Source organism: Sylvia atricapilla, chromosome 6 (assembly GCF_009819655.1).
Source record: "Sylvia atricapilla isolate bSylAtr1 chromosome 6, bSylAtr1.pri, whole genome shotgun sequence".
NCBI lineage: Eukaryota > Metazoa > Chordata > Aves > Passeriformes > Sylviidae > Sylvia > Sylvia atricapilla.
The window spans coordinates 63407977-63421631 of NC_089145.1; the positions used below are offsets into that span (position 1 = coordinate 63407977).

The window sequence follows — 13655 nt, forward strand, 5'->3', positions numbered from 1 at the left end:
AAAATGGCCCCAAATTAACCCCCAAATCATCCCAAATTTGGCTAAAAACTGGCCCAAAATGCAGTCCAAACTTCAGCCCAAAGAGTCCCAAAATCAGCCCCAAAACAAGCCCCAAATCACCCTAAATGTGGCTCAAAATTGGACTAAAATTCAGCCCAAAATTCAGCCCAAACAATCCAAAAATTAACCCCAAATTCCGCAGAAATTGCCCCCAAAATGAGCCCACATCACCTCCAAATTCTCCTAAAATTCAGCCCCCAAATCTGCCCAAAATTCAGCAAAAATTAGCCCAAATGGTTCCAATTCCAGCCCAAAAATCAGACAAAACCACTTCTACAATCAGCCCCAAACCCACCCAAACATCTACTCCAAATGCTCCCCAAATCAGGCCAAAATTCAGGCCCAAATGACCCAAATTTCTCCCAACAGAGCCCAAAAATTACCTCAAAATCAGCTCCAAAATCAGCCCAGGTTCAGCCCAAAATGCAGCCAAAAATGTCCCAAATCACCCCCAAAACCACCCCAAATTTGGCTCAAAAATGGCCCAAAAATCAACCAAAATACTCCCCAAACCAGCCCCAAAACCAGCCTCAAATTACTCCACAAACTAGTGAAAATACAGCACAAACTCACCTCAAAATGCAGCCCAAAATGACCCCCAAAATAAGCCCACATCACCTCCAAATTCTCCTAAAAATTCAGCCCCCAAAACAGTCCAAAATTCAGCAAAAATTACCCCCAACTCAGCCCAAAGTTTCCAAAGTTCAGCCCAAAATCAGCCGCAAATTCAGCCCAAAAACAACACAAAATTACCCCCCAAATGCCCAAAACCTGCTGAATATTGTCCCAAAACTCTCCAAAATTATCCTAAAATTACCCCCAAAATTCAGCCCCAAAATCTATAAAATCAGCCCTAAAAATGATCCCAAATTCAGACCCAAAATCAGTGAAAATTCACCCCAAAATTGACCTCAAATTAAACCCAAAATTGTTTCAAAATTACCTCAAAATTCAGCCCCAAAATCAGCCAAAATCAGCCCAAAAACCACCCAAACATCTGCTCCAAATGCTCCCCAAATCAGCCCAACATTCAGCCCCAAATGACCCAAATTTCTCCCAAAAGAGACAGAAAAATTACCCCCAAATCTGCTCCAAAATCAGCCCAAAATTCAGCCAAAAATGGCCCCAAATCACGCCCAAAATTGGCTTTAAATCAGCCCAATTTCAGCCCAAACAGTCCCAAAACCAGCCCCAAAATACCCCAGAAATCACTGAAAATTCAGCACAAACTCACCTCAAAATGCAGCCCAAAATGACCCCCAAAATCCACCCACACCAGCTCCAAATTCTCCTAAAATTCAGCCCACAAATCAGCCCAGAACCGCCTAATATTCAGCAAAATTACCCCGAAATTCAGCCCAAATCAACCTCAAATTCAGCCCAAAAATCTCCACAAACCAGCCCCAAATCAGTCAGCATTCAGCCCAAATTGCCTCTCATTTGTCCCCAAGTCGGCTAAAAATTCAGCCCCAAATCAGCCCGAGAATCCGCCTCCAAAGACACCCCAAATCCACGGTCGGGCGGCAGCACTGCCCTCGAGCTCACAGCCCGGGGCTGCCGTGCGGCTCGCTGACGGGCACGGGGAGCAGCTGCAGTACCGCCCTCTGCCCACACGGTGGCAGCACCGCCTTGAGCGCAGCCCGGGGCTGCCGCGGGCTGGAGCTGCAGTACCGCTCTCTGCCCACACGGTGGCAGCACCGCCGCACAGCCCGGCCCGGGGCAGCGGCGCACAGCGGGAGGCAAAGAAGCGCGCGGCCAAAAATGCCCTTCCGAACATCCTCTGGAATAAACGACCCAAAAGACCCCCAACCGCAACTGCAAGAACCCAGCCATCAGCCAAACTGAAACCAAAAAAGCCTTTCGTTTAAGCTATGCTCCAATTTTTTTTGTATTAATTTTTTTATATTTTATTTATCATCATTACCATTCGTCTTTTTTATTCATATCTATGTCTACTGCATATAATACGTTATAAATATATTTAACATGTAGCCGTATATATTGTACTTATTTTTATTATTGATATTTCTTATTTTTCTATTTTTTAACTTTTTTTTTAATTCGTGTTTAACATATTAACAAATAAACAGTATTTTAAACTAGATGAAATCATCAACCTAACACATCAGAACCACACTTAATGAGGATTAAATGCACCTGGGTCTCTAAGGGGTCAAGATGTAATTTTTATTTGAAAATTACTGGCATAATTTCTCTTTCAGTGTTTTGTTCTTGGGGGAGTGGTTGTGAGGGTTTTTGGGTTTTTTTTGCTTTGTTTTGGATTTCTTTGTTAATAAAAGTTATAAATAACGAGTCCAGTTTCATTTAAAAGTGCCAATTCATTAATAGAATTCTGTGAATCAGTATTTTGTGGAAAAAGCCAACAGCAATGGGACAGCATCTAGCCCCCGGGATTAAATGCTGGGTGCACACCTCAGGTGTGACTGCAAAGCCGCACCCCTCCCCGCTCACAGATTCTGCCCCAGACAGTCTCTGCTTGAGGAAAGAGGTTGCCTCTTTCTCTTGTCTACTCTGCAGCTGTTTTCAAATCTACATTTCTTTTCTTTTCCTCTGCTGCTCTGCTGATTGGGGCTCGGGGCAGAGCCGATACTTCTGATTAGTTTTTCGGGAACTCGGCATACCCACGGCCACGGGGCAGAGTGTGGATAAAGGCTCAGTCAGGCGAGGAGCATTGAGTCATTAGGAATGTCATCTCAGGAGAAGGCCCATCTCCTTCAGGGAACTCCTCCCTTTAGTTTGTAGATGGGGGGTTAACGTCATCCTGGAAACAATCACGGAGCTGCAGAATACTTTTATTTCAAAGAGACATAGGCATTAGATATCGTACGTGTTTTATACAGAATGTTTTACTAAAAGAACAAATTAATTCCACCATGGCTATAATAATAACCAAGGAGGTTCGGGGAGTTACAAAAGAAAGCGTCGACTTTGTTTTGTGGCTGCCTCTGAAATACACCCCGACATCAGGCTGCTGCTGGCGATTCTGTGCACGGGTGGGACGAGACCTGTTCGGGGGCTGAAAGGAATAAAAGGGCCCCGGGGGGTTCAGGGCTTTCTCCGTTCAGCTGTTTGACCCGAGCAGAAAACACGGAGCTTTTGCTGAACTGCGCCCTCCATTCTATCCACACGTCCAGGGCACGGGGAGGTCGTTTCTCAACTTCTTTCTTGCCAGCAGCCAAACTTCCACAGCCCCGGGGACAGAAAGAGTCTGGGGAAAACAGGAACAGAGAAAACATGAAAAAATAAAACAAAAATACATCAAATAAGAAACAAAATTAAATAGAAAAAGGAAATAAAATTTAAAAGTAAAAAAATAAAATTAAAAATAAAAAGAAAGAAAATTGAATAAAAAACTACAATTACTAAAAGTAATTAAAATTAGGTAAAAAAGTAAAAGAAAATTGAAAATTAAAATTAAAAAATAAGAAGAAAAACGTTTTAAAAACACAATACTAACGAAAATAACACACACACACAAAAAAAAAAAAAAAAAAAAAAAAACACACAAAGAAGACAAAATAAAACATAATAAATAAAATACAAAATTAAATAAATGCAGCTCTGCCCTCATGCCCCTGCCTAACACAGCTCCAGGAGTTTCCTGGATTAGGCTGCAATATGGAAAACAAACCCAGTGCCTCCCACAAACTAAGGTTTTCTAGACAATGCCCAGTTTTGCTTGCAAACAAATTCTATCTTAGCGGGAAGCTCACTCTGGACGAGCAGCCACACGTGTGCCAAGGCAGGAAAGAACCACCTCACTGTGTCCCAGGAAGAGCAGCCAGGCCAGGACTGAAGTTTTAAGGGGATCCATGGAATTACAAATGCAGCAAATTGAACTTTACAAAGAGATGAATCATGGCCATGAAACACTTGGCAAGTTTTGCTGGGAATTCGCAGAATTCTGTGGGTACGGTGCTGAACAACGCCTGATTTACCAACATTAATTTGGTATATTTCCTTGGAAACGTGCCCTAACACGTACCAAAATCCCAATCAGGATGGAAAACTAGCCTTTGCAATAAACATTCCCTTCCTAAAACCAGAGAGAGGAGAAACATCAAATAAAAGGAAGGAATAATACCAAAATCCCAGCTTGCCTGGAAAACAAGCTCACAAATTCCTAACACTGAAATCTTTTGGCACAGTCATCGAGTCAGGGGAAGTTCATGGAATGATGATTTAAAATCTGCTTCCTCTGCTCTGATTTTAAAGGGAAGTGGGAATTCAACAGGTCTACTTGCTCCTATCCAAGAGTCACCTGTAGTTTGTGGGAGTAGATGCAGAGAAACTCCAGACTCACTTGTATTTGACATCTGAAACTCTGTAGGGCAGGAACGTGTGGGGCAGAGAAACGAGGTCAGGATGTGGGGCAGGATAGGTGTAGGGCAGGATTATGTATGGGGCAGAGCTCAGGGAGAAAATCAGGGGGCAGAAAAATCCATGGGGCAGAGATCTGCGGGGCAGGAATGGGGGAAGGAACGTGTGGGGCAGAGCTGGGGGAGAGAAACAGAGCCAGGAAATCTACGGGGCAGGAAAATCCATGGGTCAGGAATGTGTGGGGCAGAAAAATGGGGTCAGAAAAATCTATGGGGCCAGAATGTCTGGGGCAGGGAACATCATTCCCACACATTCCCTGCCCCACAGATCGCAATCGTGCCCCACATCCTGACCCCATTCCAGTCCCATAGATTTTCTAACCCCTCTTTTCTCCCCAGCTCTGCCCCACACATTCCTGACCCTGTTTTTCTTCCCCCAGCACCGCCCCACACAGCTCCTGGGGAGACCTGTTCTCTATGAAGTTATGTCTTCAAAATGAAGGTTTTAGTTTAGTAAAGATCAATTTTTGCTGCTAAAAATTAAGGAGGTGGCATGCTGGTGCTGGGGCTTTAACCTTCTGACATTAGAGGGTATTTGCAGTATAAATTCATTATTGAAGCAGCTGACTTCAAAATAAGACTTAACCACACAGTTATCCAACAGAGAGTCTCAAAATCAAGATATAAATCTCACAGCTATTAAAAAAACTGCTGTCTTTGGAGACTGTAACGTACCAGCCCCTCATGTTTTCATGAAGAAAATGCCAACAATATGACTTATTCAATAACTATTAATTTTTACCAAGTTGATGATTAAAACCTAGTAGAAAGCTTAAAAAATTTAAAAAATTTTTAAAACTCCAGGAAAAAAACTACTCATTTCCCCAAGTACCCTCAGCGGAGAGCTGTGTCAGGCCCAAGTGTCTGGTCCCTGGGCTGCTCTGCCAGGGATTTTATCCCTCTGCATCTGAAAGAAAGTTCAGACAAAAGTCAGAGTGCTGCAGGGTAACTTGACAGCTCCAGACATCTTGTGGCAACCCGGGAATACCCTCGACAGGCCAGCTACACCCTATGTCACAAATTCCAACTCCCCGGGCCTTACCCTATTATCCCTACATCCAGACTGAGCAGCAAGGCAGAGCAGCTCCGGCCCAAACACACACAGACACCCGTGACACAGGGCAGGACAAACGAGGGGACACAACAGGGACAGAAATCTCTTGGCAAGAAGAACGACCAAGAGAACTCGGGATGAGGTGACCGAGGTAAGACTGAGGGTGAGCTGACCAGGCTCAGAGAACCCTGCAGCAAGAAGATGACAATGGGATGATTATCCCAAGAACCAAGGAGATGGATGCCCGAGAAGGCTACGGTCAGAATCCTCTACCTATCTTTGCATTCCTAAAAGACCTAATCCTCCAGAATGGACCGTGGCAGTGCACAGCTGTGGACACAGCTCAGAACAAGACCCGAAAAGGCACCAGACCGGATGCTTGTGAAGAGAGATGGATTCTGGTGCGTGTCTGAGCAGCCGAGTCAAAGGCACCTGGCCGAGGAACGCAGAGACCAGAGATGCTGAGAGCGATGCCAGGGTTTTGATAAGGCCCTCGAAGGGCAAAGGGATAAGACATGAAAGACAAAACACCCAAAACACACAGAGGGCACAACAGACAAGTGACACGACACACGCCAGGACTGCTCTGCCCTGCTGTCTCTTAGTCAGCTACAATAAAGACAATCAAATAGCAAAGCATAACCTTAGCAGCAGATCAGCCAAAATCTGCCAATTCTGCTACTCACCGTCCCCTAAGCATGCCTGGGTCCTCGGGCAGCACGCTCTGGCTGTGCTCAGAGGCTGACTCTTGCGGTGCCAAGGTGTTGGAGGCATTACTGGCACTGGGCTCAGCCCCCATTAGGGCTGTGAGCATCCCTGGTTGCAGCAGGACAGGGATCGCAGGATGGACATGCCCAGTCAACTCCACCCTGAGGACTCTGTCCCCCCACTGTCACTTCCTGCCTAGCCCTAGCCTTACTGCCTGCACCTCTCAGGGCTTCTGGCATCATTGTCCTGCATTACAGCTCCTGCCTGCACCTGCCCTCAGGTAAACGCGGCTGGTAGCGGTGCTGTGAGGGCTGGTACACCTGTACTCTGACTTCTATCCTAGCCTGTACCCCTGATTTTCACTGTGTGCTCTAGCCCTTGAGTCCTGTACCTCTCGAGTCCTCCCTCAGTCTCTGTGTGTCACTGCAAACTCCTCCTGCTGAACCCTACTGCCCTACACCTTGGAACCAGCGATGGTCCTTTAGCAGGATGCTCCAAGGACAGGCATCCCAGGGTGAGCCAGGCCAGGAATCCCCCACCGCACCCTAACCCTGCGGACTCTAAGCGAAGGCCAACAGTGTGAAGCTCCCCAGAACACAGAGATGGCTCTGAACTGCCCTGCCCAGCAAAGGCTCCGGTGCTGCTGAGGAGAAACCCTCTCCCCCTTTACTGCTGAGGGGTCCATCACGCTAGGGCCCTCCCCTCTAAAGAACCTCAACTTGCCACCTGGGACTGAAAAGGTTTTTCCCCTTGTCCCACCCACGGCTCCAACACTTAGCTTTTGGAAGACAGGCAGACAAAATCCATCCTTGACAGAAATGAACGTGTCGGCACCGTGGACGTCGAGACGCTCTCTGCATCCGCTGCCGTATCCAGACTCGAGCTCCGCGCCTCCTCACGCTACCTAGGGTCACAAACCAGAAAATGTGACTATCCTCCTCCAGAAGACTAATCCCCGGGGCCCTTCCACACCACCTGTCCTGCCTCCCCCCTCAGATCTTCATTCCACTCCAGAGGCTGCCCGGAGGGTACCCGCAAAAGGAAAAGGTACACGCCTAGCCACTGCTGCACGCCGCTCACCTTAGGGGTCACCCTGCCTAAACGCCAACTCACCCCGCTCCCTCTATTCCTCGGCACGCCTGGGACAGCAGCAGCGCCTGCAGAGAAATAAAAAAGCAAAACAGCATGCTGAGTTACTGTGAAACAGCAACCTCCCCGCTCTGACTGAAGCATGCCACAAGGACAGCTTAAAGTGGCACCCATCTGGCCTCTGGCATCCTGGGCCTGCACATCTGGCAAAAGGACCACCTAAAAAAAAAAAAAAAAATGAATAGCAAATGCTTAGAGTTGCACCAGCAAGGGAGACCAGAGCAATAGCAAGTGCCTCTGTCCACCCATCCCCGCTCACCGTGCCCACGTTAACTTGACTGCTGACATCTGGCTTCACCTCCTAAAAATAAAGACAAAGAACAGCGCTGTAAGATAACCACCATTTACATCTCCCTCCCCTGCAAACACAAACAATGACTGACCTTCTCAGGGGAGCCCCCACACCCAGGATGGGCTGCTCTGCCATGGATTTTATCCAGCAGCATCTGAAAGAAAGTGAGGACACAGGTCAAAGTGCTGCAGGGTAACTTGACAGCTCCAGACGTCTTTTGGCAACCTGGGAATACCCTCGACAGGCCAGCTACACCCTATGTGACAAATTCCAACTCCCCGGGCCTTGCCCTATTACCCCTACCCCCAGACTGAGCAGCAAGGCAGAGCAGCTCCGGCCCAAACACACACAGACACCCGTGACACAGGGCAGGACAAACGAGGGGACACAACAGGGACAGAAATCTCTTGGCAAGAGGAACGACCCTGAGGACCAAGAGGACTCGGGATGAGACGACCGAGGTAAGACTGAGGGTGAGCTGACCAGGCTCAGAGAACCCTGCAGCAAGAAGATGACAATGGGATGAATTATCCCAAGAACCAAGGAGATGGATGCCCGAGAAGGCTACGGTCAGAACCCTCTACCTATCTTTGCATTCCTAAAAGACCTAATCCTCAAGTATGGATCGTGGCAGTGCACAGCTGTGGACACAGCTCAGAACAAGACCTGAAAAGGCACCAGACCGGATGCTTGTGAAGAGAGATGGATTCTGGTGCGTGTCTGAGCAGCCGAGTCAAAGGCACCTGGCCGAGGAACGCAGAGACCAGAGATGCTGAGAGCGATGCCAGGGTTTTGATAAGGCCCTCGAAGGGCTAAGGGAAAACACGTGAAAGACAAAACACCCAAACACACAGAGGGCACAACAGACAAGTGACACGACACACGCCAGGACTGCTCTGCCCTGCTCACCTCAGCACAGGGATCAAAAATGAGATTTTCCCTCTCTGTAGCCTGAGGTGTCACATCTTGGACATCCCCATCTCCAAACCTGACTCAAAACTTCCTCCTGGTGACTCCCAGCACCACATTTGTATCCCCCCCTGTGGCTCACAGCCCTCCACTTATCTCTCGGATGTCAGGGGATGACATTCCACGTCGGGTGCCAGAGAAGGCTGCCTCGCCCTCAGGGAACTTCCTGCTGTCTCTCAGTCAGGTACCATAAAGAAATCCAAACATCGAGGCGTGATCTCGGCAGATCTGCCGGCTGGTCAGTGAGGGGGTCCCTGTATCATACAATGGACCACCTGAAACACACAAACAGTGACGGATGCTCAGAGCTGCACCAGAAACACCACTACCCTAACCACACAAACACATCAATTCCAAAAGCAAAACCCCCAAAAAATCCACAAAAAAACCCCAACTCTTATTCCTCATAGTCAAACCACCACATATAATAAAAATAACCTCATGCCCATTCCCCTTAAAAAACCTCCAAAATATCAACCCAGGACCTCCCCAACTCAAAGACCTGCCTCTAACCAAATAAAAAGCAGAAAACCCATGTCTCTTGAACTACATCAATTCACTAACCTCACACATCCAAACCACAGAATTTTAAACCCTTAGTCAAGACTAGTGCACCACACACACCAATCCCATCACTACACAGAAAATGAAAACCTACTTTCTATTACTAATGGAACAAAAAAGTCACAACTTTTACTGCAATAAAACCTAAAAACACCTAATTAAAAAAAAAAAAAAAGAAAAATCCCAGAGGAGCACCGAGAGCTGGCCCCTGCAGCCCAAGGGGCCTGGGCCTCAGCATTTTATCAACACTGGAACAGCTGATAAGAGACCAAAGGAGCTCAGCTACAGCCCACAGCAAGGACTTCCTGAATTTGCTACCTCACTTCAAAACAGCAAGTTGGATTATTTCATGTTATCCAGTCTTTATGCCTGTGCACACTTTGTTAAATAAATGGTTTGTTCCACTTTTCCCCAAGGAAGTTCTTTCCCAAAACAATTTAGAAGAAAGATACTGTTTGGGTTTACTTTCCAAAAAACACCCATACAAAAGTTTCCTCCCGAATCTACCCGTAAACCACAACAACAACAAACAAATCAAACTACACAACAACAAACAAATCAAACTACAAAAATAAAAAAACCCACATACTTAAATTAACACCACAAAAAAAAATATTCCTAACCTGATACATCCATAATGCCTCAAAACCATCAAAACAAAAAGACCACCTATAAATACACACAAAACCAAAAGACCTGTTCAACTACAAACAATACCTCCTCAATTACCAGTAACTATGGAATATATACTGTTGTCCAACAAGACAAATGAGTAAATCCCTGTAACACAATAAACAATAATCCAATTGTAAGTGTTGGAAACCTTAAAAATTAACTACATCACACTGCCTCAAACCCACCAAAACAAACACTACACACTCATCAGGGTAAAAGTCTCCACCATTTCTCACACCACAGCCAACTACATCATAAACCTTAGAAAACATCTCCTTGGAAAACATAATACCCCACCGAGAAAAATTCAAAACCAAAACTCAATTCAAAAGTACTCTGATCAACACGTAAACTAAGAAACCTTACACAAAATAAATAGACCAAAATCCTCCTTATACATCATCTACGAGCAAAATAGAGCTATACAACAAACTATTTAAAAACACCTTAAAACCACTAAGCAGAAAAAAACTGGTCCAAGCCAATCTCAATGCTTACACACAATAAACAAAACCCCAAAACCACATATCCCAAGTCTATAAAAAAGGCTATTGTAATTCTTCCTCAAATACAGACAAATGCACACAAAAAGTTATCTTCACTCAAAAAACAAATTACACATAAAAACACCAAATAATCTAACAAAACACTTCATACCACCCAAAACAGTAACACTGAGTGAAAAACACATCGAAGTACCCCTCTGTATTAAAACTCCAAGTCAGGAGGAATTCCATGCAGTTTAAACACAGACAAGAACAAAACAGCAATTTCTTCATTCAACTTGAACTCCTTTTACCTTCATAACCCCGTCTCCTTCTGGGAGCACCGGGGAGGAACTCACAACACAAAGCTGAAAAGGGAAAAGAGAAAAATCCCCCTCATAAACCCACACTGACTTACCTGGTACTTGGCATGAAGGTTTGTTCCTCAGCACCCCCTGAAACAATAATCCCACCTGCAGGTCCTCTCCCAGACACACCAAGAGAATTGCATCGTCACCCCACAAACCACACAGAGCAGCTCAGCAAAACCACCCCTCCTGACAAAACCCTCCTCAGGCTGCCCTCTTAAACCGTCCCCAGCAGGGACTGTCCCCTAATATCCTTTACAGCTCACACCTGAGGCTGCTCTGTCCCCTCTCCATCCTGTGACAGGTCACACCTGGGGCCGTGTGTCCCCTCACCATCCTGTGACAACTCTCGCCTGCAGCTGCTGCCACTCCGAGTGTGACGGCGGGGGCAGGACGGGGCCGGGGTCGGTGCTGGGGAAGAGGAGCCGGGGAGATTGGGGCCAGGATCGGGGCCAAGATCGGGACCAGGGCCAGGGGATCGGGGCCGGGGCCAGGATCGAGGCCAGGGCCGGGATCAGGACCGGAAAAACAACAGCAATAGAGTTTCAAACGTGGCCAGGACGCCCTTGCTTCAGGCAGACTCAAGTGCAGCTCCCAGGCAGAGAGGCCGGGCCGTGCCTCGGGCAGCTCCGGGAATCCGGGATCGCCCGTGGGATCCGAGGGCCGGAAAAGCGCACCCACCTGCCGGGTTCAGTGCTGGGACACGGCGAGGCCTCGGCTCAGGGGCAGAAGTTGGAGCCGGGACTGCAGGAGAGCACCCCAAAGCCCCGTCAAACATCCAGCACTGCACGCAGCACGCTCCAGCAGAAACTCGGGTGGGATCCAAGGCCCCCGGACGCTCCGTGTTCCTTGCCCTCGGCAGCTTTGCCAGGGCCTCCCTCAGAACACTGACCTCACCGTGCAGCTCCTACAAAAGAGGAGAACTCACGGCAATCACCCAGCAATCCACGGATCTCCAGTAATTATTAAGAAGCAAAGCTGCAGCAAGATGCATCCAAACTCCACTGCAAACCGGCAGGTCTGAGGAGACGCAGGAATTTATTCCAGAGGGGTCACAAGTGTCCCTCAGCCAGCCAGGATTTCTCTCAGCCTCTGCCCACTGCTCTCTGAGGACACAAACAGCAGTTTTTCCCTGGAGCTCCCCTTTCCACCAATGCAAAGACTTCCGTCCTCCTCCAACTCCAGCGCCAGGTAGGAAAACAGGAATGTTACCATTGCACAGACCGGCCAGGAGAGTGTGCCTGAGGCAGGAGCACCAGCTCCCAATGCACTGCTGCCTCTGGATTTCTAAACAGTACCTTCCATCCTGCCCTTCCCAGCACCATTCCCTGGGTGCCATGTCCACAGACACCTTTCACCATGCAGCTTAAAACCCACAGAAACCAAAAGAAAGAAGATCAAAAAATCTATTCACGTGTTTCTAGGCTGGAGAGAATGAGGGAGGTCTGAAATCTGTACTTTAGAACAGCAGAGCAACTTTTTATTGAGCTTGAGTATCAGTGAAGGGCAGCAAAAGCTGATGAACACCTTCATTAACTTATCAGCAGCAAAAAAAAAAAAAAAATGGGGGTTTAAGTTTAGTAAAGATCAAGTTTTGCTGCTAAAAATTAAGGAGGTGGCATGTTGGTGTTAGTGCTTTAACCTTCTGACATTAGAGAGCATTTGTACAATCAATTCATTATTGAAGCAGCTAAATCTTTAAAATAAGATTTCTTTAAAATAAAGTTGGCCAAAGAAGAGAGGCTCAAAATCAAGATTTAAGATGCACAGCTATTTAAAAAAAAAAAAAAAGCTGTCCTTGGTCTATATAACTTGGCAGCCCCTCATGTTTTCAGCCCTTTACCATTTATTTTTTACCAAGTTGATGATTAAAACCTTGTAGAAACTGGAAAAAAAAAAAAATCTGGGACAAAGCTGGTCATTTTGCCAAGTACCCCCAGTGTGGAGCAGCATCAGCCCCAAGGGGTTTGCTCCCTCAGCCCAGCCCGGAGCAGGCTCCAGCTGCTGCCCAGGGGGGGTTAGCAAGGGACTCACTCGTTTGAAGCTGTAAATGCAGACACTCATGATGCAGGACAGGACAAATGAGGGGACAGCAATCTCTTGGCAAGTGTCCTTCAGCAGCCAGAGCAGAACAGGGGTTCTACCGTGCTGTAAGTGAGAAAGAACATTTATTCCAAAGAAAATAAAAGGAAGCACCTCTCCCCATCCCTTTTCTAAAAATACCCCATCCATTAGAATATTTTTAAGCATTCCTTCTTGTTTTACACAGTGTAAATTACGAGCACTCATCTTTCAGCCTCAATTTGCAAGACTGAGCTCAGCAGGACCATCAGAATCACTAAATTGTGCAGGGGACCTGAAAGCTCATCCCATTGCACCCCCTCCCCCCCCGCCCCGGCCCAGGGCAGGGACACCTTGCACTAGCCCAGGCTGCTCCAAGCCCCAGCGTCCAAGCCACTGCCAGGGATCCAGGGGCAGCCACAGCTTCTCGGGGTACCCCGTGCCAGGGCCCCACCGCCCCCACAGGGAACCATTTCCTCCTGATATTTAATCTAGACCTGCCCCCCTTCATCCTGAGGCCGTTCCCCTCGTCCAGCTCACTCCGTGTCCTTGTGAGAAATCCCTCGTCCCTCACGCCATAAGCGGCTCGGACAGACCCCCCCGAGTCAATGCTCCGGGGGCCCCCGGGGGCACGCCAGCGCCCCGCGCCCTTTGCCGGCGCTCTCCTCGGCGCCTTCCCCGGGAAGCCGCGACTGCCCCGGGACTGTGCCCAGCCACGAGCGGCTCTCCCCACCCGCACTCTCCGAGCAGCTCGGAGACCTGCGGCTCCGGGCCCGCGGCGGGTGGCCAGGCCGGCACTCACCGCACGGCAGGACATGCAGCCGCCGTCCTCGCCACCCAACGCCCGGCTCCAGCAGCGACAGCGAGTGC

General features: G+C 48.0%; 1 long non-coding RNA gene across 4 annotated transcripts; it reads right to left on the reverse strand.

The window, feature by feature from the left end:
• Window positions 1–2857: 2857 nt before the first annotated feature.
• Window positions 2858–8931, reverse strand: LOC136363079 (uncharacterized). Of its 4 annotated transcripts, XR_010743900.1 has the most exons (5): window positions 7755–8931; window positions 7631–7672; window positions 7303–7530; window positions 4343–7126; window positions 2858–3289 (listed from the first exon to the last, which is right to left on the reverse strand). It is a non-coding gene; the product is annotated as an uncharacterized lncRNA (long non-coding RNA). The 4 variants fall into 4 exon arrangements; XR_010743899.1 differs by lacking the exon at window positions 2858–3289 and having other exon boundaries at window positions 4029–7126; window positions 7336–7379; XR_010743898.1 differs by lacking the exon at window positions 2858–3289 and having other exon boundaries at window positions 4029–7126; window positions 7336–7530.
• Window positions 8932–13655: the final 4724 nt, after the last annotated feature.